Genomic DNA, 24,265 nt, shown 5'->3' with positions numbered 1-24,265 from the left:
CAGGCTGACCTTAAACTCTAATCGATCCTCCTGTCTCAGCCTCCCAGGTGCTAGGATTGATACAGGGCACCAAGTAATCCAAATAAGTAAAATAATACAAGCATGAAAAATATTGTAACTCCCAACTGGCAGATATTTGAAAGCTGAGTTCGTGTTCTCTAAAATTGAAGAATGAATTCTAGGAACAACAGAGGTTAAGAGTAGGAAAAATTTATTGAGGGAAAGAGCTGCTGCCTGAGAGGAACAGGAGGGGACACCCAGAAGTGACTTGCCCGCCCACCTCGCTTCTCAAAGTTGTATTATTGGGCAAAACCACGAGCTAAGGCAGGTACCAAGTGGGACAAAACTATAAGATCCAATGGAAAATCACAAGGTGGTTCTGAGGTGGGACAAAACCATGATCAACCAGTAAGGTTACAAGTACAGTCTCCCAGGTAATATTGACTAAATGGAGAGCAAATGGGGAAGCTAGTCCCGTAGCAAAATTACATGGATTTCCTGGAGGAAATGGGCTAGCTAGGGATGCTTTGGGCCCCCATTAAAGTGATTGATGTCTATTTAGAATATCAATTACAGCTACTTATCCCCAGCGGAAGTATGTGGGTGCAGTAGTTTCTCTCTTTTTAAAGTTACCTTCAGTGAATGTGCCTCCTCATTTGTTTTCTAGGCAGAGGGCCCAGCCCTCTCCAACTGCCTTACCATATTTTCTAACTAATTTAGCTGTCCAAAATAGGATGACTGGCATGTGCCACCATGCTTGACTCAGTGGGAATTTTAGATAAACACTGAACACAGTGGTGCCTCAGTACCCCTGGTTAATTGCTTCAGGGAGGCATGGCCAGTACCAAACAAATTGTTGTGGCTGGAAAGGGCAGCACATGACAAGGCGATCAACACTGACAGGTCCTAGCTTGTACCACAAGCACCAAACAATGGATGAGCTCAGGGAGAGGATGTCTGCGTCACTCGAGCGAGTACCAGATTCCTTGAGATTGGAAGCAGCCAGGTGGCAAGGTCAGGCTGCAGCCAGCGTTTAGCACGAGTATGTCCCACGAGATCTCAGGACGTTTTCATGCTGAGAAAGTGACTCCTTTACCTGGAGCTGGGGCTGACGGGGCCCTGTGTGTGCCTGGCACCCTGTGTGGGTGTGGTGTCCACCCAAGACGCTGCCCTGCGCGGCTGGTGTGGGAACAGCTCCCTGAACCTCTCCTGCTCCTGCTCTGTGGATTTGAGCTGGCAGCGTCCCCGCCTGGTGCAGGGGCCATGACATCAGAGTCCCTTATCTGATGGGCCAGCCAGTGTGGCCACGAGGGCCAGGGTGCGTGGGTGCGGCTGGCGGCCTTCGGGCTCCCAGGTCACCTCTCCGCCTGCTCCACCCCACAGCAGCCTGGACCTGGCAGCTTCCTGGGTATGAGGACAGCCCTGTGCCGGGAGAGGCTATGGCCACCAAGTCTGAGGGCTGCTTAGAAAGGCCTCGGTCTCTGCACCCAGGGGAAGGAAGCCTCCCTCAGTAAGTCCCGCTATTCCTGCCTGTAGGATGGGGTCCGTGAGGCTGTCCCCTCAGGCCTTGGGAGAGGGCTAACCTCCTCCTCTGCCCTGCCAGGCAGAGCCACCATCCCTGACTCGTTACCACTCATAGTTCCAGGGCAGCTTCCTTACCCTCAAGGCCCTATGCACAGGGACTACAGGCCTGGGAAAAGGCAGGGGACTGAGAGGAACGTGGTGCACCCCAGCGGTAGAGCACTTGGTCCATGACATCCAGGAAGCAGAGCAGCGGGTCAGCTCTTTAAGGCCAAGGTCACACTTCTGGGACCCTGTCCTTTGGCCACCGTGTCCTGCTTTGCAGCCGGCTGACCACGGGCTAAATCCTGGGCCAGGCCGGGCCGGGCAGTGGCATTTTGCAGAGGCTATCAGTGTGGGGCGGCATAGTCGCTACTCTGCCAGGGAGAGGTGGGCACTGAGACCCGAGTCCAGGACCCAGGAAAATGACCCAGGGGGCACAGGAAGGACCAGGACTGCAACGGGCAGCAGCCACCCCAGGCCTGGCTCTGGTACCCTGAGCCCTGCTCTAGCAGGGGTAGAATGAGGTGCTAGACTGTCACATGGGTGCTGGGCCACCCTGCAGGGTTGGAAGGGGCACTTGGAGCCCTACAGGGTCTCTCCCTCCAGACTCTGACTTGGCTTTGAGATTTTGGGGGATTTTTGTTGTTGCAATCTCTTATATTTTGTTTTTATTTGTTGTTCTTTTTTTTTTTTTTTAAACAGGGCCTCACTATGTAGTCCAGGCTGGTCTTGAACTCACTATTCCCACAGGCTAGCCTCAAATTCAAGGAGATCCTCCTGCCTAAGCCTCCTGAGTGCTGGGATGACAGGTGTGGGCCACCAGGCCTGGCTTTGGCTCTGAGTTTGAAACCACATCCCAGTGATATAGGGCACCAAGTAATCCACAAGCAAACTAATCTGAAGAAGGGACATAATATAACTCCCAACCCACTAGATATCTGAAACGCAAGCTCGTGTTCTCTAAAATTGAGGAGTGAATTCTAGGAACAACAGTGAATTCTAGGACCAGAGTGAATTCTAGGAACAACATTCTAAAAGTAGGAAAAATTTCTTGAGAAAAAGATAGCTTCTGTCTAAGAGAGACAGAAGGGGGACCAGAAAGTGGGTTGCCTGGGACCCCATTTCCCAGGAGGTTTTTATGGAGCAAAGCCAGGAGATGAGGCCGGTCCAAAGGTGGGGCAAAACTATAGTCAACTAACAAGAGCCAATGGAAATTCACAAGGTGGGCATAAGGTGGGACAAAATCGTGATCAACCAATGAGATTACAAGTACAGTCCCCCAGGTTATATTGATTGAATGGGGATCCAATGGGAAAACAAGTCATGTAACAAGCATACATAGAATGAACAAGGAATTTACAGAAAGGAAAATGGACTAGGGAGCTTTTTTGGTCCCCACTTGAGGTGATTGATGCCTATTTAGAATATCAAGTCACTGCTATTCATCTCTAGGGACAGTAGGTAAGTGTAGTATTTTTTCTTTTTTTATAATGCTGACCTTGGTGAATGTGTCTTGGTTGTTTTTCTTTCGTATTGACTCCTCCAGGGCCGGCCCTGTCTAACCGCTTGCAAGATGTCTATTTGACTTAGCTGTCTCCAATACCAGGACGAGGATGGTGGAGTGGGAACCTGGAGACTCCAAAGCATGAGAAGAGGGCAGATGTCAGCCAGAGAGTGGGGGCCCTGTCAGCGAGATCCTGGCAGGCAGCTCCGCAGTGGGGAGAGGAGACAGGGACAGGAGAGCAGGTTACCTCAGGTGTAGCTGTCGGGGTTGCCCTCCTGGCTGGGCAGTGTCTGAGGGGCAAGGAGGAGTCCAGGCCCGGAAGAGGAACAGGATGTCTGAAAAGAGAAGTTTGAAGGAGCCACAGGGAGATCAGTATGGCACTGCACACCTGTAATCCCAGCACTCAGGAGGCTGAGGCAGGAGGATCGCTGAGAGTTCAAGGCCAGCCTGGGCTACACAGCGAGACCCTGTCTGAAAACACACACACACACACACACACACACACACACACACACACACACACACACACATGCATGCATGCACGCACACAGCTGTACGGAGCTGGATGCAGCTCAGCAGTGCACACAGCCCAATGTGTGCTGGGCCCTGGCTTCTACCCTGGCTCTATAAACCACAAAAGGAGCAAAAGAGTTTACTATGCCTGTCCCTGGGCACTGTGCCAGGACTGTGGAAGACAGAAAAGAGCCAGAGGCCACTGCTGCCCCTGGGACCTCTAGTCCTGGGCCAAAGCCCATTGTGAGGACTCTGCAGAGCTGTGGCCGGGCTTGAGGGGACCTGGAGGAGGACAGCAGCTGGCAACCTCAGGGCCCAGGAAGGATGTGTCCCAGAAGAGGCTGGGAGAAGCAGCAACCAGGGACAAGGCTGCCACATACCACCACCCTCACTATGCCTCCTCAGAGAGCAACAGGGCTGCAGGGTCACACACAGCTGGCTCCGTCCCGGTCACTCAGCACTGCCTGGCCCATCCCTCCTCTCCTTCCACACACATGGATAGTGCCAGCCCCAGTTGGCATAGGATCTCAGCGGTGCTCAGACAGGGTGTGCTATGTCCTGGGGACCTCCCTGTCCTGTGTTCAGTCACTTCCCCTTTGTTGAGACACAATGCTGACGCTCAAAATCCAAAGGAGGGAGTTTAACATGGCTTGTGGTTTCAGGAGGTTCAGTCCATGGTCAGCTGCTCCAGGGCAGGAACATCATGGCAGAAGGGCATGGGAGAGCAAAGCTGCTCAGGCCACTGCAGCCAGTAGCAGAGCAGGGTACAGAACCAGAGAGGATGGGGCCAGTGACCAGACATAGACCCCCCAAGGCCAGGCCTCCATGAGCCCCAGACACACCCAGGGTTTGCCCTACTAAAATCCCTGGACATTCCTTAGGCCACTCTGGTGGACACAGTGAAGGTTAACATCGAAAATGGGTCACTGTGGGCATCCTCAGGGCATAAAGTAGCTACTATGGTGACACAGAATTTCCCTTCCATCCTGAGGCTGCAGAGCTGTTTCTGTCACAGCAGCCAGGTCCTACCTGGCTTTGGCCTCCACTGCTGAGCCACCGGCATGTGGGGCCCCGCTGCGGGAAGCAGAGCAGTGTCCTTTGGGACCAAAGACCTCCTGTCCTATGGTCCCATAGTTTTGAGGTGGGGCCAAGGATGTTCACAATTACAGATCCTCACCTGGGGGCTGAGGTGCAACTCACTGGCTCTGCAGCAAGCTCAAGGCCCTGGGCACCATTTTCAGCACTGGAAAAAAGGAAAGCCTGGCATGGAGGTGCATGCCTGTCTTCCCAGCACTGGGAGGCTGAGGCAGGAGGGTTACAAATTCCAGCCCAGTGTAAGCAACTTAGTGAAAACTGTCTCAAAATAAAAAATAGAAAGGGCCTGAGGTGTGGCTCTGTGCGAAGGCCCTGGGTTTGATCCTCAGCGCCAGAAGAAAAGGGATGATTCTCAGGGAAGCCAGAGGGGTGCAGGAGCCAAGGGTGTGTGCAGTGGCTCTTGCGGCTCCATCTTCACTACTGTGTGGCCCTAGACCTCCTGTCACCTGTCTGAGCCCAGTTTCCACAGCTGCAGAATCAGCCAGGGATACCATCCCTCCAGAGCCTGAGCACAGGGCAGGCGGTGTGACCAAGAGGACTTCGACTTAGAGGGGGTCTGATCAGCGCCCTGCACTGGTGCCCCGCCATCTCCCACACTCTGGTTGTGGGACCCAGGCCACATGATGGGTGAGGTCCCCCAGGACTGCTCAGGGAGCAAAGGGGTATCACTCCCCCAGCACGCTCGGCTTGGGGAAGGGAGGGCAGGGCCTGGCCAGGCTGGGCCCTGCTGTCCCAGGCCAGAGGCTACAGAAGGCCCAGGGCTAGGGTGGAGCCAGGGATGGGCAGGGCCAGCACCCATGGCCCTGGAGACAGGGCTCTGGAGGTCACGGCCTGTGTGAAAGGGGCATCCCTACCCCCAGCCAGCCTCACTCATTCACGGCCTTCTCTGTTCATTCACGGGCTTTTGTGCAGAGCCAGGCAGGCTCCAAGATGACTCAGGTTCTATTTGTAACCACAGAGCTCAGAGGCCACAGGACTCTATCAAAAAGCTCCCAGAGGGGCTGGACATCAGGGACCTTACTGCTGACTGCGAGGGGGAAGGGAAGGTGGTGCTGGCTGGGAGCCTGAGGACTGGCAGCAGCAGGGACAGGCGGGTGGGCACACGAGGGCTGCTGAGGCACCTGTCCCCAGCCTTCCCGGAGCACTATGCTGGACACAGCAACATCTCTGTTCCCCATGGCAGGGCGCAAAAGCCAGCCCCGCACCCCCAGCCCATCCCTGTCCCCTTGGAAGGTGACCTCGGGCACAGTTGGCTGCCGCTGCCTGCTGGCCAGAGGAGACCTGGGTGGCACCAGCTCACTGTGCCCAGCAGGGCCATGAAGGGCAGTGGGGCTTTTGTCACTGAACTCGTACGTCCTGGACACAGACCGGCCCTTCACAGTGCACACAGCAAACTGGCACGTGGGACAGGCTCCCTCCAGGCCACTGCCTTCTCGGAGCCTCCGCTGGGTCCCATCCGCCTGAGGCAGGAGGGTTCCGGCCGAGCAGCCCTGTCCACTGAGCCAGACCCAGTGTCACCCAAGAATGAGGCACTCCTGGGACATGGATGGCAGGGTGTGCATGCATGTGTGCACACGTGTGTTCCTAGGCTCCATAATAAGGAGGCCCTGACCCCCGGTGTGGGCCCCACATGGACCAAAATGAAGTGAGTTGCTGGCTGTTAGTGAACAGAAAATGAATTGGTGTTCATTTAGAAGATATTACTTCAGTGTGGGTGTGGTAGGCACACCGGTCATCCCAGCACTCTAGAGGCTGAGGCAGGAGGATTGCTGTAAGTTCAAGGCCAGCCTGGGCTACATATTGAGACTCTGTCTCAAAAAAAAGAAAAAAATTAAAACTTTAAATGACTTACAACAACAATGATGAAAGTGTTGATTTAACACAAAATATTAAGAAAACAACAGCACAGGAGGACAGGAGGGGGTGAATTCAAACAGAGGCACAAAGCTCTAATGAGGAAATGGGGAGAGGTTGTGTGCAGGAGGGGAGGAAGCTCAGGCTGACGCGGGACGAGGAGAGGGCAGGTGTCTTCGAGACATGGTCAGGCAGAGGCAGCTCGGAGAAACTGCTGGCGGCCAGGCCATTCGGTGCAGCCTCAGCCCTGGTCTCTTGCTCTGGGATCTGCGCTCCATCCATGACAGGACTGTCCCTGTGTGGTCTCAGTCATGCGGGCTGCTTGTCCTGCAATCCAAGTGGCTTCAGGACGACAGCACAGACTTACAGGTGCGGTCAGGTGTCCTGTGACCCCTTGTCTAGGTGGCCTCGGTCCCAAAGGGCTGAGACCCTGTATAAATTCAGGTCTGATTAGCCCTGGCCAACTTGTGCACAGACACTTGGCCAGTGATCAACGTGCCCCAGGCGGAGTGGGGAGGGGCGTGACACGGAGACCTACAGTGACAAGGAACACAATGAAGATCAAACTTCGCTCTGCTTGTAGTACCTCCTGGCCATTTGCAGGCACAAGTGAAGAGTCACTGTTCTTAGAAGAAAACACAAATCAGGCTTTTGATGAGGAACAGGCTCAGGGCCCAGGATTCTCACCCCCATGGTGGATCCTGACTACAGCAATAAGTCATTAGACTGCCCAGGCTGAACTTGGGACCCTCCTGCCTCAGCCTCCCCAAGTGCTGGGATTATAGGCTTGTGCCTCATGCCCAGTGGTACTGGACTTTTCTCAAGGACATTTTTCTTGGACATCCTCTGGTGCAGGCACTGTTCTGTTTTTTCTGCATTCACTCATTTAATCCTGTCAAAGGACAAAATGACAATTACTTGAGCTGTCCTAACTGGCTCTGTTTTCAGCCCTAGAACTGGATAGCAGTTCATTCCATAAACCAGAGTAAGTGTTGCAGGGACCTGGGCAGAGGAGGTTGGTTTCGTAGACACAGAAGAGCGTGAAGAAGCAGAAACACAGGCAAAGGCAGGGGTGGGGCACAGCTGGACAGGGAGTGCATGCCCAGCATAGGGTAGGCCAGCTGCACAGGCACCTGGTCTGTCCTTCCCAAGCAAGCTCAGGGCACTGACGTCAGGTCTTTTCCAGTTACTTCTTTGCTAGGGGGTAAAGCAGAGGCAGCTTTGTTATCCAGAGGTTGGCACTGCCTCTTTAGGAGACCAGTGTTTCCTCTCATCTCTGTTTCCGGGAAGGTCAGGTACCCAGCCCAATCTGGCGTAGGGACGTTGAACTCCAACACAAGGGATCCCATTCTGATCTTTGCCTGATCTTTGAGGGCAGGCCTGGGTACAAAACAACAGCCTCCGTGGTTCTTCCCTAATAATGCACCCGAGAGCTCTCGGGCCCAGGAACCTCAGGATGCCCACTGCACAGAGCAGGAGCCCGAGGCAGGGAGTTGCACAACTTACCCAAGGAGGAGTCCACCAGCCAGGCCCTCGCAGGCAAGCACAGCTGAGCCAGGGACAGAGCCAGAAAGACGTGCAGTGCGGAGCCTGGGCTATCGTGTCTGAGCCCTGGGCGGTCCTGTCCCACACTGCTGGGGGCTGTCACCTGGGGGTGGTTTCACCAGGCACTCTCAGCAAAGGTGAGGGACCCTGAGGTTAGAGAGTGCTCGTTCACAGCTGGTGAACAGCATGGTGGCACGTGTCTGTTATCCTAGCACTTGGGAGGCTGAGGCAGGAGGATCAAAGTGAGTTTGCAGCCAGCCTGGGATACATAGTGAGTTCAAATCCAGCCTGAACTGCATAGAGAGAACCTGTCTCAAAAGACAAACAAAACTAGTAAATAAAAACTCAAATAACGGTACAGGGTCAACCTGCATCTGTGTGGAAGCTCCTCTAACTCCTCCAGCTACTGGATAGCGACTGAATGGCAGGGGGAGCAGCAGGACATCCAAGCCCAGCAGGCTCTGTGCTGCTCCCTGAATGCAGCCTTTCCCATGTGTGCATCCCAGGCTGCAGCTCCATCAGCACCCGAGTCCTGCACAGGAGCTTCGGGCCAGTCAGCCACCGGCCAGCACTTTGTCACATCTATGGGGACAATGTCTCAGGGCTTACACAATCTGACATGGGTGATGACCCAGCCCCTGCCACCCCGTCTCCAAACGCATGGGGTGCCCCTCCAAGGGTGGCAGGAGCACACAGGGCAGAGGTGAGGTCCTGTCCCCTCATCCAGAGGGGCAAACTAAGGCTTCGGGAGATGCAGTGCCCAAGGCTGGGGACAGGCAGCCGGGATGCCGTGGGGTCGACCTTGGGGTCCTCGGCCCCACAGCCAGGACAGGCACCTGGTTCTGCCCATGAAGGAGGGGCTCTGGGAAGTGGGTGACACCACAGGGACAGCACACAGGATCAGGGTGACCGGGCCCAGGGCAGGTCCCGGACGGCGTGGCACAGCGGCTCACCCCAACCCAGCTCTGAGATGTGTAAACCAAGTCACCTCCCAGAGCAGCACTGCCAGGGGTAGCTTATCTGGATTAGAACCTTGGGCTCCCACGACCCCTCAGCTGCCCAGCCCAGCCCAGCTGAGGCAAGGGGACCTCTTGGCCCAACAGAGCCAGAGGAGATGCAGCCTGTACCTCAGTAGGGCTGGCTCCAGGACGGGCACAGCACAAGGCCCTGGGCCCTGGGGAGAGGGACAAGGGGGAGGCCAGGCTGGCGGAGCGTGGAGGGACTCATGCCTGAGGAACACAGGCAGCAGGTCAGGGTGTGAGCGCCCCGGCCCAGGAGGGATGCAAGAAGCAGGGGCCAGGAGGAGGGTCTGCACTCCCGGCCTTGGTGATGGATGGGTGGGGCTGGGGTGTCAGGTCCCAGCTCCACACAGTGCCACAGAGAGGGAGCTCCGGATCCACACAGCCCGGCCTGGGTGGGCGCTGCCGTGGTCAGGACAGGAACCGAGTGTTTATTTTCCGTTGAATGCTTTCCCGACCGCAGAGCAGAGACTGCTGCACATCCCAGTCCCGGCAGCAGGGCTGCGCTGCCACCTCCTAACTGCCAGTCACCTCCTCCTGGTGCTACCCTGGGCCCTGGACGGCAACCAGGCCATAGCAGGGGCTGGCGACCTCCCAGGCTGTTCCACGTCCCCTCGGTGTCGGCCCCTCGGTGGCCCCCAGGCTGCCATGTCCCGTGTGGCTGATGTTCCTGGACCACCTGCAAATTGTGAAAACCCACGAATTTTAGATATGGGCAGAAAAATGCTTGTAGGTGCCTATTTTATAGTTTAAACCCTAAATATGTGATGTCTCCGGCAGTTGTGTAATTTAATTTTTTTGCTTTTTTTTTTGGTACCGGGCATCGAATTCGGGACCTTGTGTTTGCAAGGCAGGCGGCGGCACCACTGAACTAAATCCCCGGCCCTATGTAATTTAATTTCATAAAATATTGTCTTAATAAAGCCTTAGAAGGTTCAGCATCTTAGGAGTCTTTGGGCTTTAAGAAGAACAAAACAAGAACACTCTACGTGCAGTACAGCAGCCTGTTCTACTGCCAGAATGCTGGTGCATCTGCTGGAGGTGGGTTACAGGGCAGCAGCCAATCAGCAGCAAAGAGAACTAAACAATGCTCTCCAATTCGCTGCTTGCAAACCTCTCACCAAAGGAAAAAAAAAAAAAATTGAGGATATTTGCAGTTTCTGTGAAATTGTGGGGGTTCCTGTGAACAATTATTAGTTAGGTTCTAAGGAAAACTCTGCAAAGGACTGAGACCATGAACTCTGAAGGGCAACTTCACAGGGATATGCTGTATTTGCCATTCTCTCTGCCTAGTGCTCTTCCTGGTGAACTCCTATTCATCCCTCAATACCCAGTTGAAAACCACCCCTCATGGTCACCCTCCTAGATGTCTGCACACAAAATCAATCTCTCCTCCAGGCCCTGGGGGAGTTGCTTAGTGTCTACTCCACTGCTTAATAAGCCCTAGGGGGTGGGCAGAGGGTCTGTCTCATCTCTGCCTACTCAGAACCCAGAAGAGGAGAGGTATATGGTACTTAATTACCGTTGACAGGAGATACAGATGAATACACAAAAAAGTGAGTGTAAGGAGGGTGTGGCGGGGTGCACACTTGTAATCCTAGCAGTCTGGGAGGCTGAGGCAGAAGATTCCCAAGTCTAAACCAAACCGAGCCTGGATGATTCAGCAAGACTCAGTGTCCCCTCTGCGGGCTGTAGGCCCCCATCCCAGCGTGTGCCTGGCCTGTGAGTTTGGCACTGAGCAGCAGAGCACATGCATGGTCCCTGAAGGCAGCTGGGCTGGACCCCAGACTCGGCTCTGCCACTGCCCAGCTGTGTGGCTTTGGACAACTCGCTCTACTGCCTGAGAGTCCCCAGCTGCGAGAGGGAAGGTGACAGACAGCTTAGAGGGTCCTGCTGTGCAGGGCTGAGTGCTGGATGAGGTGGTGGCTGCCTCCTGTCACCCTGGAGGCCGAGGAGGGCCCTGCCCAGGCCCTTGTCCCATCTTCTGGATGCTCGAGCTGGTGGCCCTGCGAACGTGTGGTCTCACTGCTGTTTCTGAGCGCTGAGCCCTGGGTGATTTTCCCAGGATCTGCGAGTTACCCTTTACCTCCTGACCGTTCTCGACTGACAGAGGAGGACGTGGAGGCTCAGGGAGGTTGCTGAGTGGCCCGAGGCTGCCCCGCCTGAGGCAGCACCAGGAAGAGGCCCTCGTGACTCCGAAAGCAGAGCCTGTGGGTCTGGTTCTCAGCGCCAGCTAAGGCAGTGTCCACTGGCCGGAGCCAGCCCAGAAACATGGATTCTGGGCTGCAGTCAGGCATCAGAGAACCCCAGGAGATGGAGCCCAGCAGCCAGACGGGCAGGACACATCCAGAGAGGAGCAGGACCCCACCCTCCAGTGCCCATCAGCACCACCTGGCCAAGCCCAGGGCTGTGTCCCGAGGCCTCAACACACCCCACAGCCCTCCCCACCTCGGTCCCGGAGTGGGGACAGGGAGCAGGAACTCAGCCCAGGCACCCGCTGCCACCCTCCAATACTGCAGGTGAGAGGAACTAGGCTGGAGACCAGGAACTCCGCCTTCCGGACCCTGGAAGGGCAGATGGCAGATCTGGGGCACTTCACAACCACACTTGGGACTGGAGACCCCAACTGCAGCCTTCGCAGAGGCAGCAGTGCAGCGGGGAGCTCCTCCTGGGGCCCAGCCACTGGGCCTGGAGTCTTTGCCCCTGCTGTTCCCCACCCCCAGGCCTTTCCCGTGTCTTCCCGGGGTCACCAGCGGCACAGAGCCAGGGTGCCAAGTGGGGACCCCAGGAGAGCCAGGAGAAAATGTGCATCTCTGCGGCATCACATGGATGCCACCCTCGAGATTGGAGGATGGAGACGCAGAGGACCTCATCTCGAAGGAGGAAGCAGGTGGCAGATGCTCCTTGCTGGGACACCCTGGGGACCCCAGGAGATGGTGGGGCGCCCAAGCTGATCAGAGACCAGCTGCACCATCCCATCTGCAAGGTGCAGGTGGGGAGCACAAAAGTTCTGTCCATAATGGGAGCATTTACAATTTCATTTTGCATTTTCAAGCTTGGAGCATTGTTGATCTTGAAAATTTCTCTGTGGTGGTGAAAAAGCAGGATAGCCACAGACCATCTGTTTGGTTTTTTTAGACCGGATCTTGCTGTGTACAGTCCAGACTGGCCTTGAACTCACTATATAGCCCAGACAATCCTCCTGCCTCTGCCACCTGAGTGCTGGGATTACAGATGTGCACTGGAACCAAGAGGAGAATAGGTAGCGGGAAGAGGTGCAGAGAGCTCAGAGTGGCTGCAGAAGGAGGAGGCAACCCAGGGTGGGGAAGTAAAAATAAAAATAAACCCAGGTGTGGAGGCACATGCCTATAATCCCAGAACCTGGGACGCTCAGGCAGGAAGATCATTGCAAATTTGAGAGAAACAGGAGGGAAAGACCCTGGGTGGGTGGTGCCATTAAACAGGAGGAAAAGCTCAGGGACAGGTGGGCATTGGAGTTCAGGCCACGGAGACGAGGGAGGGGATGTGAGTGTTGAGGAAGGGGTCCTCCAGGAAGGGAGCCATGCGAAGGCCCTGGGCCCGAGTGTCCCTTGCTCAGGGGGCAGTGGGAGGGCTGGAGCTGCGGCCGAGGGAGTGAGCTCCGAGGTGTTAGGGTCGCAGCGCACAGGCCACATGGCCACTCTGCAGAGGCGGGTGGCGCATGGGGATACACACGTCTTCACTCTTCCCGGGGTGTGATGCGTATCGACAGGGGCTCCCCTCCCGCTAGGCTCAGGCTGATCCTGACCCGGATAAGGCTGAGTGCTCAGCACAGGGGAAGTGGCCCCAGCTCAGGCTGGATACTGCCTCGCTCCAGGCTTCGGGCACAGCTGAGGGGTGGACACTAGCACCCCACTGCAGGTGAGGAAACTGAGGCTCTGGGGTCCCAGAGACTAGCAAAGAATCCCCCAGCCAGGACTCAAACTCACAGCCACCACCCTGCCCAGGGTCTGTGGCTGCGGCTCCCTCACCTGGCTCCTGGCCATGCTGGACTTGCATCCCCATGGGGCGAGACAGAGCCCAAGACCAACGGCCCAGCCCACCCAGGGCTTCAGCACCCAGACTTCCTGAGGAAAGCCACAGGTGGCTGCGGCCTGCATTGACCCTGGCTCCACGGGGTCCTGGGTGGCGGGTGACTGTCCAGGTGTCTGCGTGCGCTTCCAGCTGGACCAGGTGTCTCTCACTGCTAGAGAGACCTGCAGTTCTTCCATCCTAGCTTGGGTATCCCCATGGCCCACCTGCTGTGTGGCCCAGCCCAGTGCCTTTACCTCTCTGGGCTGCCATCCAGACAAGAAGGCAGCAGGGTTTTTGGCAGCATTGCAGGGTGAAGCATGGAACAGCACCTCGAGAGTGCAAGGGGTCAGCCATCATTATTGTCATCATTATTATGACCTTGGGATTGAATCTAGCTATGTAGCCCAGGCTGGCCCTGAACTATCTGTGATCCTCCTGCCTCAGCCCCCTGAGTGCTGGGATCACAGGTGTGCGCCACCCTGTCCGCCTCTTCCGTCAAATCACCTGTGGATGACATCCAACTCCTGACACAATTCCAACGTGGTGTAAACAGTTGTCACTCTGTCATTTAGGTAGTAATGGCAGGAAAGTCTCTGCTTGTTGCGTACAGACGCTCTTTTTTGACTTTTTGGACCAAGTTAGGTTGAGCCTGTGGCTGTGGGGCCGTGGACATAGAGGCCACTGTCGTGAGTGCCCAGGACAGTGTGTCCTAGGCAATGTCCTCATGCCCTCCCTTTGGGCGCCGTGATGGTGCCAGCTCTGAAGCTCCCCAGGGAGAACCCAGAAACCCACCTGCCTCCACTGCTGTGGCCTTGCCACAGATGCCCATGTGCAGTCACTGTCACCTTACTCTGGTCCCCTCCAGTGCACTGGGACTGAGCTCCTGGGCCACCATCACCCCTGTCCAAGGTTGACCTTGATTGGCTAAGTTGCCCATACATGAGTCAGGACAGCTCAGCCACCAGGGCCCCGGACCTTGGGACACTGAGCCCAAGCCTTCCAAGCAAGGAAGGGGAGCACTGTAACGCTCCTGAGTGTCAGGGCCCCGTCAAAGGCCCACTCAGCACCCCAGAGCTTTTGATGTCCTCTGCCTGAGTCTCAGCAGCCTCACTAGGTCAGAGAGGGCATTGGTCCCTCGTGCTGCCAGGGGCCTGGGATCCAGGAGCCTCCCTGGGGTGGGGAAAGGGCAGTGTGGGGGACCGGGAACCCTGGCCCCACAGTCGGGTCCCCTCAGGATGGAAGCTGCCCAGGCTGGTCCTAATCCTTGTCCCTGTGGGATCCTAGGGCCACATTTGGCCACAGCAGCTGTGTGGTGCGTGTTTGACGAAAGAATGAACGAGTGAATCGAGACCAAACTGCAGTGGAAGCCTTGGGACCACTCCATCCCAGACGCTTGGGAAGACGCGCCTGTCTTCATCTTTGCTGTCATGAGGTGGACCCCATGCCACAGATAAAGAAACCAAGGCCTTCAGCTTGGGCTACATAGTAAGACCTTGGCCCCCCCCGCAAAAGAGTATATTGCCACCCCCTCATGGTTGAGAAGCCCAAAGGAATGATGGACATCAAAATTAAAATGCTTTGGTAACCACAATACCCTATAACAACAGAAGAGAAAGGGAAATATCATTTACTGAGTGCCTTCTCCACTGAGTTAAGTCTTCATCCTATTTTAATATTCATAAGAATCTTTAGAAAGAGGAATAAAAGCAGAAAAAAGACTAAATAAGTAATGAGATGCTAATTTTGTCAATGTAGCAATCATTCAGATAAAATTATATGGCTTTTGTTTGTTTGTTTGGTTGGTTTTTTGGATTTTTGACTACATAGTCTTCCTATGTAGTCCAGGCTGGTCTTGAACTCATTATGTAGCCTAGGCTGGCCTCAAACTCACACCTATCCTCCTGCCTCAGCCTCCCAAGTGCTGGAACCACTTGGTGCACACCACCACTCCTGGCTTCTATGGCTCCTACTACATACCATTACATGGTGTGATACATACATGGGTGCCCTCTCTCATGCACAGAATACACAATGCATACTGAGTTACCTGATGACCTAGTCTGCAAAGTCTCCTGGGATTAGAAGCTACATTTGTCTCCAGTGGTTGGGTTAGGAGGGGTGTAAGAAGCTGCCCTGGAGAATTTAGGGTCTTCCAGGAAATATCTTTGAAGAGTTGTTGGATGTAATAAGCATTGTTGTGGCTTTGAACGGGACTCTTGTAATCCCAGCCCAAGGGGGACTTCGTCGGAGATTCTAGAAGCACTCATTCTAGAAACTCTCCATACACAATGTTAACAAAGTCACATTTGCCAGGCACTCCACAGGTGTACATGCTGCCACAGTGATGACAGAGTAGTTGTAGGGACTGGATTTTCCCCTCCTCTGGATATGCTAGAAACTGGAGTTGAGGAGAAGAGCACTTCAGTATGCCACCAGTAACAGAACTCACACCAAGGAAGGAAGGACTGGGAGAAATCACAAGAACATCCTGAGACTGTGCATTCCTCGCTAGCTACAACCAGGGCACCGTTCTAAATGTGGAGTACCCAGGAGAGTATGAAAGCTCTGAATATGGCAAAGTTCTGAAGCATAGAATTCCTCTTTATGTTGGAATAGTTTCCTAAAGTAAATGTCCAATTGGGAAACTGAGCAAAATGTGAAGCAACAATATGAACACAAAAGATCATGCAGGAGAACTGTCTGTATCAATCTGGAATAATGTCTAAAACATATCATAGGGAGGGAACTTCAATTACAAAACAGCATTGCTCAATGTGATCTCACTTTTATTTAAAAATGTATAAATATGAGTGGAAGTGTATATGTAGAAATGTTGAGTTTGGTTGTCATTTGATAATAGCTACAGGTCATTTCATTTTCACTTTGCTTATCTATGCTTTCTGAATTTTCTATAGTACCATATAACTTGTACAAATAATTTTTTTTCTCAATCAGTGTTATTTTTTGTACCACTGGGATAATACTAAATAACATTCATTGAAAACTTAAAAAAAAAAGAAACCAAGGCCTGGGTGTGAGCATGTGGGGCTCTGGGCTCACATGATCCCCAGCACACAGGAGAAACCCAAAACATGAAGGCTGAGAATCACACGAGACCCTGGTGTCCATTAACTGCAGATGCACATGAGCGCGTGAAAGGAGAAACCTTCACACAGGGTCCCAGGCCTCAGGTCTCACCTGTGATACCTCCCACAGCGCAGTCACCTGTACACCTGTCCAGCGTCTAGGCGCAGGGCAGTGGCCAGGTAGGGGCTCATGGCAGCAGTCTTGAGGGGCCTCGGAGGAGGCTTGCTCCAGGTTTCAAGTACACTGAGACGGAGGCAGCACCTTGCGGAGCCTTGGATTCTTCCCTGTGAAATGTGAAGCACAGAGCCTCACAGAGCCCTTGCAGGGACTCACCGCAGTCCCTGCCGATCCCTCCTGGGTGACTCTGGCCCCTTGCCTTGTAGTTCCGGTGCATAGCTTGCTGGTACCTAGCATCTTTCCTTCAGGTCTCAGGTTCTTCTCCAGGCCTCCAACAGGTGCCCCTTGCCTCCACGTGACAGTGGGGTGACAAGCGCCTCTCCACATCAGAATGAACCTCCAGGCCCTGAACCAAACTGTGGTTCCCAGGCCTCTGTCCCTGGCTACCGTCAGGCAGGCAGCGGGTCGAGTGAAGCCCATGGAGCCACTGCATCCTCTGCCTAGGAGGTAGGGACAAGGCAGCAGCCTGCCACTGTGTCACCTGTGCAGGGCCTCCTCTCCACAGACCCTGAAGGACTCTGGGAACCACGGAGAGCACCAAACCCACACACCATGCTTCCTGCACACACAGCTGGGACAAAGTTCACCTATGCGCCACAGGGATGCTAACGATGGCAGTGATGAACAGAATAAAACCCTCAGGACCACACCCTGTCACAAAAGCCATGAAGCTGTGACCACATTTGTATCCTGGCCTCCATGGTCCTGTCACAGGCAGCATAGCACCGCATCTCTGAGCATCCCCTTGGCCGATGCCTGGCCGGACCTGTGTACCAGGCTGGGCTGGGGGTCAAGAAAGGCCCAGCAGGCTTGAAAAACAGCCTCAGGCTCCATAAATGCCTGGGGTGCAGGGTGATGGGGCCATCTAGGGAGGGGACAGACCAGAGCTGCCACCTAGGGATGGGGCACAGTCTCTTTCTGCTCCAGGCCAGGGCAACAGGTCAGATGGTGCCCTCTGCTTCCTGTGTGTGGTCTCAGGCCAGCCACTCCCTTCTGAGCCTGTTTCCCTGACCACCGAGGCAGTGGCTGGCGCAGGATCCTAGGTGCTCCACTATCCTGGCCACAGCCCACATCTAGGAAGCTGCCAGAGATGAGCAAAGTTTTGGTTCCAACAAACGTCCCAACCACATGCACGAGCACCCAGTGATACCCTGCAGGCATCCTGGAGGCTGAGGCAGGAGGCTCTTCCAGAGAAAAGGAACAGGTGAGGGTGGCTACCACCAAGGTCCCAGGAGTGGGACAGAGGACCTGGCCCCTTAGGCTCACTTAGGCCCATGTACCCCACAGGAACACCAGCCTCTGTGTGTGTCATCCCCCTCCCCTGCCCCTGAGCCTGGTATTGGGGCAAAAGGGGGACCAGACCCATCCCTACCTCCTCAGTCTGGGAGGAGTTGGGAAGACAGAGGCACCAGGCTGGTGGGAGGCTGACAGAGCTCGGCACCCACATGGGAGGAGCCCTGAGCCCAGGGAAGGTGGGCATGGAGGGTTGGGGACTACAGGAGGGGCCAATGTGGGGCTTCAAGGGCTGAGCTGAGGTCAGTGGGCATTCAGAGGACAGCAGGCACCCATGGAAGGTTCTATAAAAGAGGCCCAGGGAACTGCAGGCTTGAACCCTGGGAGCAGCCAGCAGCCGAGTGGCCCAAGCCAGGAGTGTCAGGCACACCCATAAGAAGCGTCTCCTGGGGGCAGGGACTGAGCTGGGGATGTCGAGGCTGAGAGAGGGGAGGCCTCTGTACTGCACAGGTGGGGAAACTGAGACCAGAGGTTGGAATGCCAGGACAGCTCACACCCCACGTCCTGAGGTCAGTCCCCACCACAGGCGAGAAACGGCTCATCACTGTAATCCCAGAACTCTGAGAGGTTGAGTCAGGAGGTTGAAGTTTGAGCCTAGCCTGGGCAACTTATTGAGACCCTGTCTCGAAATAAAAGGGAGCTGGGGATGTAGCTCAGTGCCAAGGCCCTAGGTTCAATCCTTATTAGGACCAAGGAAGGAGAGAAGAGGAGGAGGAGGAGAAAAAAGAAAAGGAGGGGCGAGGAAGAAGAGGAGGAGGAGAGGAAGAGCATCCAGCAGAGGGAACTGCATGGTTAAACCCCACGTGGCCAGAGTTAGAGGAACCCTGCTCCCCAAGAGCCAAGAGTTGGGCCCAGGGGAAGGAGGTTTGCTGGGGACCCTTCTGGGAGTCTGTGCAAAGACACTTCCTTCCCCAGGAAGAGGGGGCGTACAAAGGTGTGTTCTGCACTGCATGGATCTGATAACCACCTTGGGGCTGCAGGTGTAATTAATTCAGTGGGAGCCTGGCCACCTAGCATAGGTGAGGTTCTGGCCCCATCTCCAGCATGGGAGGGGTGGGGGGATCACTGGGTCCTCACAGGGCCACCACAGTGCTGGTGTGGTCTGGATCCTCCCTTCCTGAGCTCTCCTTCCACCCCTTCGCACTCCCAGACATGACAGCTGGTCCCAGTGCCCTGCCTCCCCTTGCAGGCCAGGGCCTGATCCCTGTCCCTGCACTGCCCTCCCAGGTCAGCCTAGGCAGAGCCTCTCACCTGTCTGTCCCTCATCCCCACTGTGACTTCCCCATGCTTCAACTCACCCGGCCTGCATCACAGTGTCCCTGCCCCACCACAGACGAGTGTGACCCTCACTCGGGGCTCCTGAGGCTGAAATGGCATCTTTGCGGAGGTCTCCAGCTAAGGTGATGGGTCATGGGGGCCCCAAGCCAGCAGGACCCATGTCCTCATGAGAGGAGGAGAATTTGGAGCTGAGGCAGACACCAAGACAGCAGGGTGAGGCAGGGTCACTCGGAAAGGAGAGTTTCCTGCTGCACACCAGGGCAGATGGGTGGGAGGAGCTCGGAGACTCCCACCTTACCCTTTCTTCTCTATCTCTAGCTGTATCTCGTTGTACTGGGGAGCAAACCTAGGGTCTCGCACATGTAACATAAGATACACCCCAGCCCTTTTTACTTTTTATTTTGAGATGGAGTCTCACTAAGTTGCCCAGGTGGGGCTGGAGCTTGTGTCCTTCCTGCGTCAGCCTCCCAGACTGCAGGGGCTGCAGGTGTGTGCCACCGTGCCTGGCTGAGAATTCCCTCAGTATCTGGGGACATCACACTCTGGGACACCCCAGTGCCCTGGCTCTGGGGAAGCCCCTTCTCTGCTCACGCTCCTGTTATGGGTCAGGAAACTGAGGCCCAGAAAGGTTTGGTTTGCCCGTAGCCACGAAGCACACCACTGGCTGAGGCTGAATGCAGCAGACGTCCTGGGTGCTGTGCAGGAAGTCATACATCAGCAATGTCCTGGTCGGGGCCTGGGGCTGTCCCAGAGGCAAACAACTGGCTACAACCTCCAAAGGCCTGTCAAGCACTGCCATTGGCAGTGGCCGTGGGCTAGAGCTCTGTAAGGCCACTGGGCCTGGGTCACTGTCCAGTGACGGTCACAGAGCTGTGCATGGAGAATGTCAGGGTCCTCTGACCCCATGCCACACCCTCCCGCAGCCCCAGCCACTCAGAGGCTCCTATTGGGGACAGCCCTGCCTCTGCCCAGCTCCCAGAGGGCCGCATGAGAGTCAAAAAGGGACAAAGCAGTGTGGACGGTGATGCCCCAGGCCAGGGTTAAGCTCGAATGGGGCCAGTGGCCACCACCCACCCTGACCACCTGGACAGTGAGGGTGTGGCTTTTTGCTGCCCTCCAGACCCACCCAGGGTCCCTCTCAGTACTTAGAATCTTTTTCTGTTTTGTTTTGAGACAAAGTCTTGCTCTGTAGCCCAAGTTGACCTCAAACTCGGGGCAATCCTCCTGCCTCAGCCTCCTGGGAGCTCGGATGACTCTTCCCCCCTTCTGGTCCTCCTTCCTGTCCCCCTTTGGCCTACAGTCTGCTTTCCCGCTGGCCCTGCCATCCTGGTGACAAACCAGGGTGACTGCCCTAAGTGCCATTCTTTCTGGCCTAGGCCTGGCCTCTCCTGTGTTGCTGGGCCTCATTTACAGATGGGCCCACTGAGGCTCAGCTCAGGCTGACCCCTGGAAAACCTTTGGTCTGACCCAAGCCTGCCCGGGGCCCCACAGCTACTCACAGCTGGAAACCGAGAGGAGTGGGAGGGAGGGGCCATCTCAGCTGCACTGTGCGTCCGGGCGCAGGTCACTCACCCCCCTGAGCCCTGACTCCCGGGGACGTGGCCTGAGGGGTACCTGGTCATCTAAACCGAGGGACTTGGGGACCCTGGGACTGAAGCCAGGCCACCCGCCAGGCTCAGACTACCCGTCAGGACCCAATCCGGGTGGCCTCTGATCAGGCCATAAGTGGGAGCAAACCTGACCCCTCCCGGCTGCCTCCCAGCTTTGTTTATTGTCTGCAGGCTGGGAATAGTTTGAATTGTTGTGTTTGGGAAGGAGAGAAAAATAACCAAATATAAGAAGGAGAAGCTCAGGCAAGAATGCAGGGGAAGCTGGCCACCTGGGGACCAATAGGCAGCTTTGATTACTTGGGCACCCGGCACCCCAGCCAGGCGTCAGGGTGACATCCACTACCAGGATAGCCTTATTTTTTATTTATTTCTTGTTTAGGTTTTGAGACATGGTCTTACCACGAAGTCCAGGGTGGCCTTGAACTCAAGGTGATCCTCCTGCCTTCGTCTCCTTGGAGACTGGGATAACAGGCATGTGCCACCAGGCCTCGTGTGGAGAGCCTAGTTTAAGGGGGGGGGGGCTTTGTGCCCAATTAAATTAGAATCTGTGAGGGGAGACAGGGGCATCAGGATTCCGTTTCCTGGTGCTGAGGACAGAACCCAGGGCCTCAGGCATGGCAGGCAAATGCTCCCTACTGGGCCGCATCCCAGCTGTGCCCTGGGGTTTTAGATTTTCCCCAGAGCAAGGGGTCCCCGGAGTGGGTCCCTGTGGCAGACAGGGGCTGGATGGGGACCCAGAGCCCGGGCCCCCAGACTTGCAGGGTGGAGTCTGCACACTGACATGGCCCTGGGCAAGATCTTCAGTTAGAGGCTGAGCTGGGTCACCTTGACTAACCTGCTTTTGGGACAGACAGGAAACTGAGGCAGGGTGAGGAGGCGGCTGTCAGGGCAGGAGCCACTGTGAGTCTGCTTGGGCCTCCTGGGGAAGAGAGAAATCATGCATGTGGGAACAGGTGCCCTGTGAGGAGCAGGCTGAAGGGTTGCTGGCTGGGCACTGCCAGCCTCTGGATTGCAGCTGACCTCAGGGGGCCCCAGCACATTCTGCTCTGAGTCAGGTGGGAACAGATGCAGAGGTGGCGCATGTGCCCTTGAGCTGGACCGCCGGGCTGGGCACCAGGACTACCAGACCCCAGATCCATGGCTCCCAACACCTCAGCACTACCCTGAGTTGTTGAGGGGATAAAGAGAAGTCCATGTGAATTCAGTACACAATTCTTTTTCTTCACCTAACATTTTCTTTTCTCTGTAGTACTGCAGGTTGAACTCAAGGCCTCTTTGCCCTGAGCTACATCCCTTGCCCTTTTTTCCTTATTTTGGGGTTGGGTCTCACTAAATCACTAAATTGTCCAGCTGGACTCCAATTTGTTTTTGGGGTTTTTTTGGTACTGGGGATTGAACTTGGGTCCTTGCGTTTTCGCAGCAAGCAGCGAAACCACTGAGCTAAATCCCCGGCCCCTTCAATTTGTGATCTCCCTGCCTCAGTCTCCCAGAGTACAGGGATTGCAGGTGTGGCCACACCTGGCTAAAGAATCTTTGGATCCCAGAGACCTGGCAATTTCCGCCACGCCCTCTTCTGCCTTTAGTCCTGGCAGACGGTCCTTGGGTCATCCCGGAAGTCTTGTTGGACTGGACATCCTGATGTCCAGGTGCATGGCAATGTTCAGGCAGCACAGGTCCCTCCCCATACAGCCCTGCAGGCCCAGGATAGAGCCTTGCTGGGCATGGTGGCACACATCGGTAATCCCAGCCCTCAAGAGGCTGAAGCAGAAGGACTGCTACAAATTTGAGGCTAGCCTGAGCTACATAGCAAGACCGTCTCAAAACACAACACCCCTTTATCTTCTTCTGGCCCACTGTGAGTCACCCTTCTCCTCTCAGCAGCCTGGGTCCATTGGTGCCTCTGTTCCTATCAGGCGCTGGTGACAGATGTGTGCTGTTCTCTGGCCGTCCTGCTCCAGAGGAAGGGGCCGAGGTGGCCTGGGGTGGCCCTGGAGAGCATCTGCAGCACTTGCCGATGGACCATGCTCTATCCTTGTCCCTGGCAGGTCTGGCTCTGGGGCTGTCTTGTATGCTCACCTAGGGGAGGAGGAAGTGAGCCTCGGGCTGGACTGCCTGCACACCTGCTGGCCATATCCATGGTGGCTTCCGATATCCCCTGCACTCCAGGTCCTGCTGGGCTTTGCCTGGGTCAGGCTGCAGGCTCCAGGAGGGCAGAGGACAGTGGGCTGGGGGTTCATGTGTGAGGCACAGTGTGAGCCAAGCCCAGAAGTGGGGTCAGGGATTGGGGATCAGAGGTCGCTGTCTCCTCAAAGGCCCCTTCTGCTGCTAAGAGCTCACCTGGTGCACGGGCTCTGCCTGCCAGGGCCAGGGCCAGCAGGTGGCACAAAGGAGCCATCAGGTAGCTGTGGCCTCCATTCGAGGGGACAAGGCCCCTGGGCTCCAGAAACTGTACACAGCTGGCTCTCTGCTGCAGGCAGGACCTTCCTGCCTTTGCCTCTGCCAGGGCAGGGCCCTCAGTTTGAGACCTGGCCTTTTCCTCATAGAGATCAATGAGGAGGCAAGGCTTACTATGAGTTATGGATGAGGAATAAGGCTCAGAGAAGGCACAAGGCCTTGTTTCACACTTTGGCCAAGAGGCTCACCCTGGTGCCCCTCATATGGGACCAGCTCCTTCCCAGCATTCCCTGGGGCAGAGGCAGGGAGCACTTCCTGGCCCCTTCTGTCCTCTCTCTGGGACTGTGTGTGTTTGCCTGCATGCTATACTGTACTGGGGATCGAACCCAAAGTCTTCATCCCCCAGCTCTTTTTATTTTTTGAGTCTGTGTCTCTTTAAATCGCTAAATTGCCCAGGCTGGGTTAGACCTTGAGATCCTCCTGCCTCAGCCCCCAGAGTGCTGGGAATATAAATATGCACAGCACATCAAGCTTCTAGGGTTGTTTTTCCGTGTGCTGTGTAAGGAGGAATCTAGGGCGCATGGGCCAAGCACTCACTGGTTACATTTGGAGCCTAAGGCCAGAATTTCAGCTGGATTACCCATGAGATTTGTGGTTCCCAGCCCCGTGGTCCTCAGACATGGGTTCCTGGGTGGGCTGATTATCTGCAGTTGAATTTTCCATTTTGTAAAATGGGGAAATACTAGTGCTGGTCTTGGGCAAGTGTTCCGAGGATGAAAGGCTGACATTGACAGGTACCACATGGACCCTGACACAGATAACAGGTAGAGAAAGGCAGGTGAGGCTGAGGCAGGAGGATCTCTTGAACCCAGAGCGCAGGTGTTCAGGGTCAGCCTGGGCAACATAGCATGGATTGGTCTTAAAACATAGTAAGTGTGGCTGGGCATGACGATGCATGCCTGTGATCTCAGCACTCAGGAGACTGAGGCAAGAAGACTGCTGAGAGTTCCAGGCCAGCCTGTGCCACATAGCCAGATGCTGCCTCAAAAAAACCCAAGAAGCAATAAATAGCAGAATGAATGACTGATAAGCACTTGCCCTGCGGGAAGCCCGGAGACTCCCTACACTAGAGGGGCCCAAGCACCATGGCCTGCCTTCAAGAGCCTGGGTTCTTGTGCTAGGCCCTTGGGAACCAACCTGCTGCTCTCAGGCTCTGTGCCTCCCGGACCTGATTAGGGTTATGGCTGGCACAGCGGTTCCTCCCCCCCCCCCCACTTCCT

The sequence above is a fragment of the Heterocephalus glaber genome, unplaced genomic scaffold (assembly GCF_053883595.1).
Source record: "Heterocephalus glaber isolate CG9 unplaced genomic scaffold, H.glaber_assembly_v1.0 deba00001615, whole genome shotgun sequence".
In the NCBI taxonomy this organism is placed as follows: Eukaryota; Metazoa; Chordata; class Mammalia; order Rodentia; family Bathyergidae; genus Heterocephalus; species Heterocephalus glaber.
This window is presented reverse-complemented; position numbering follows the sequence as displayed.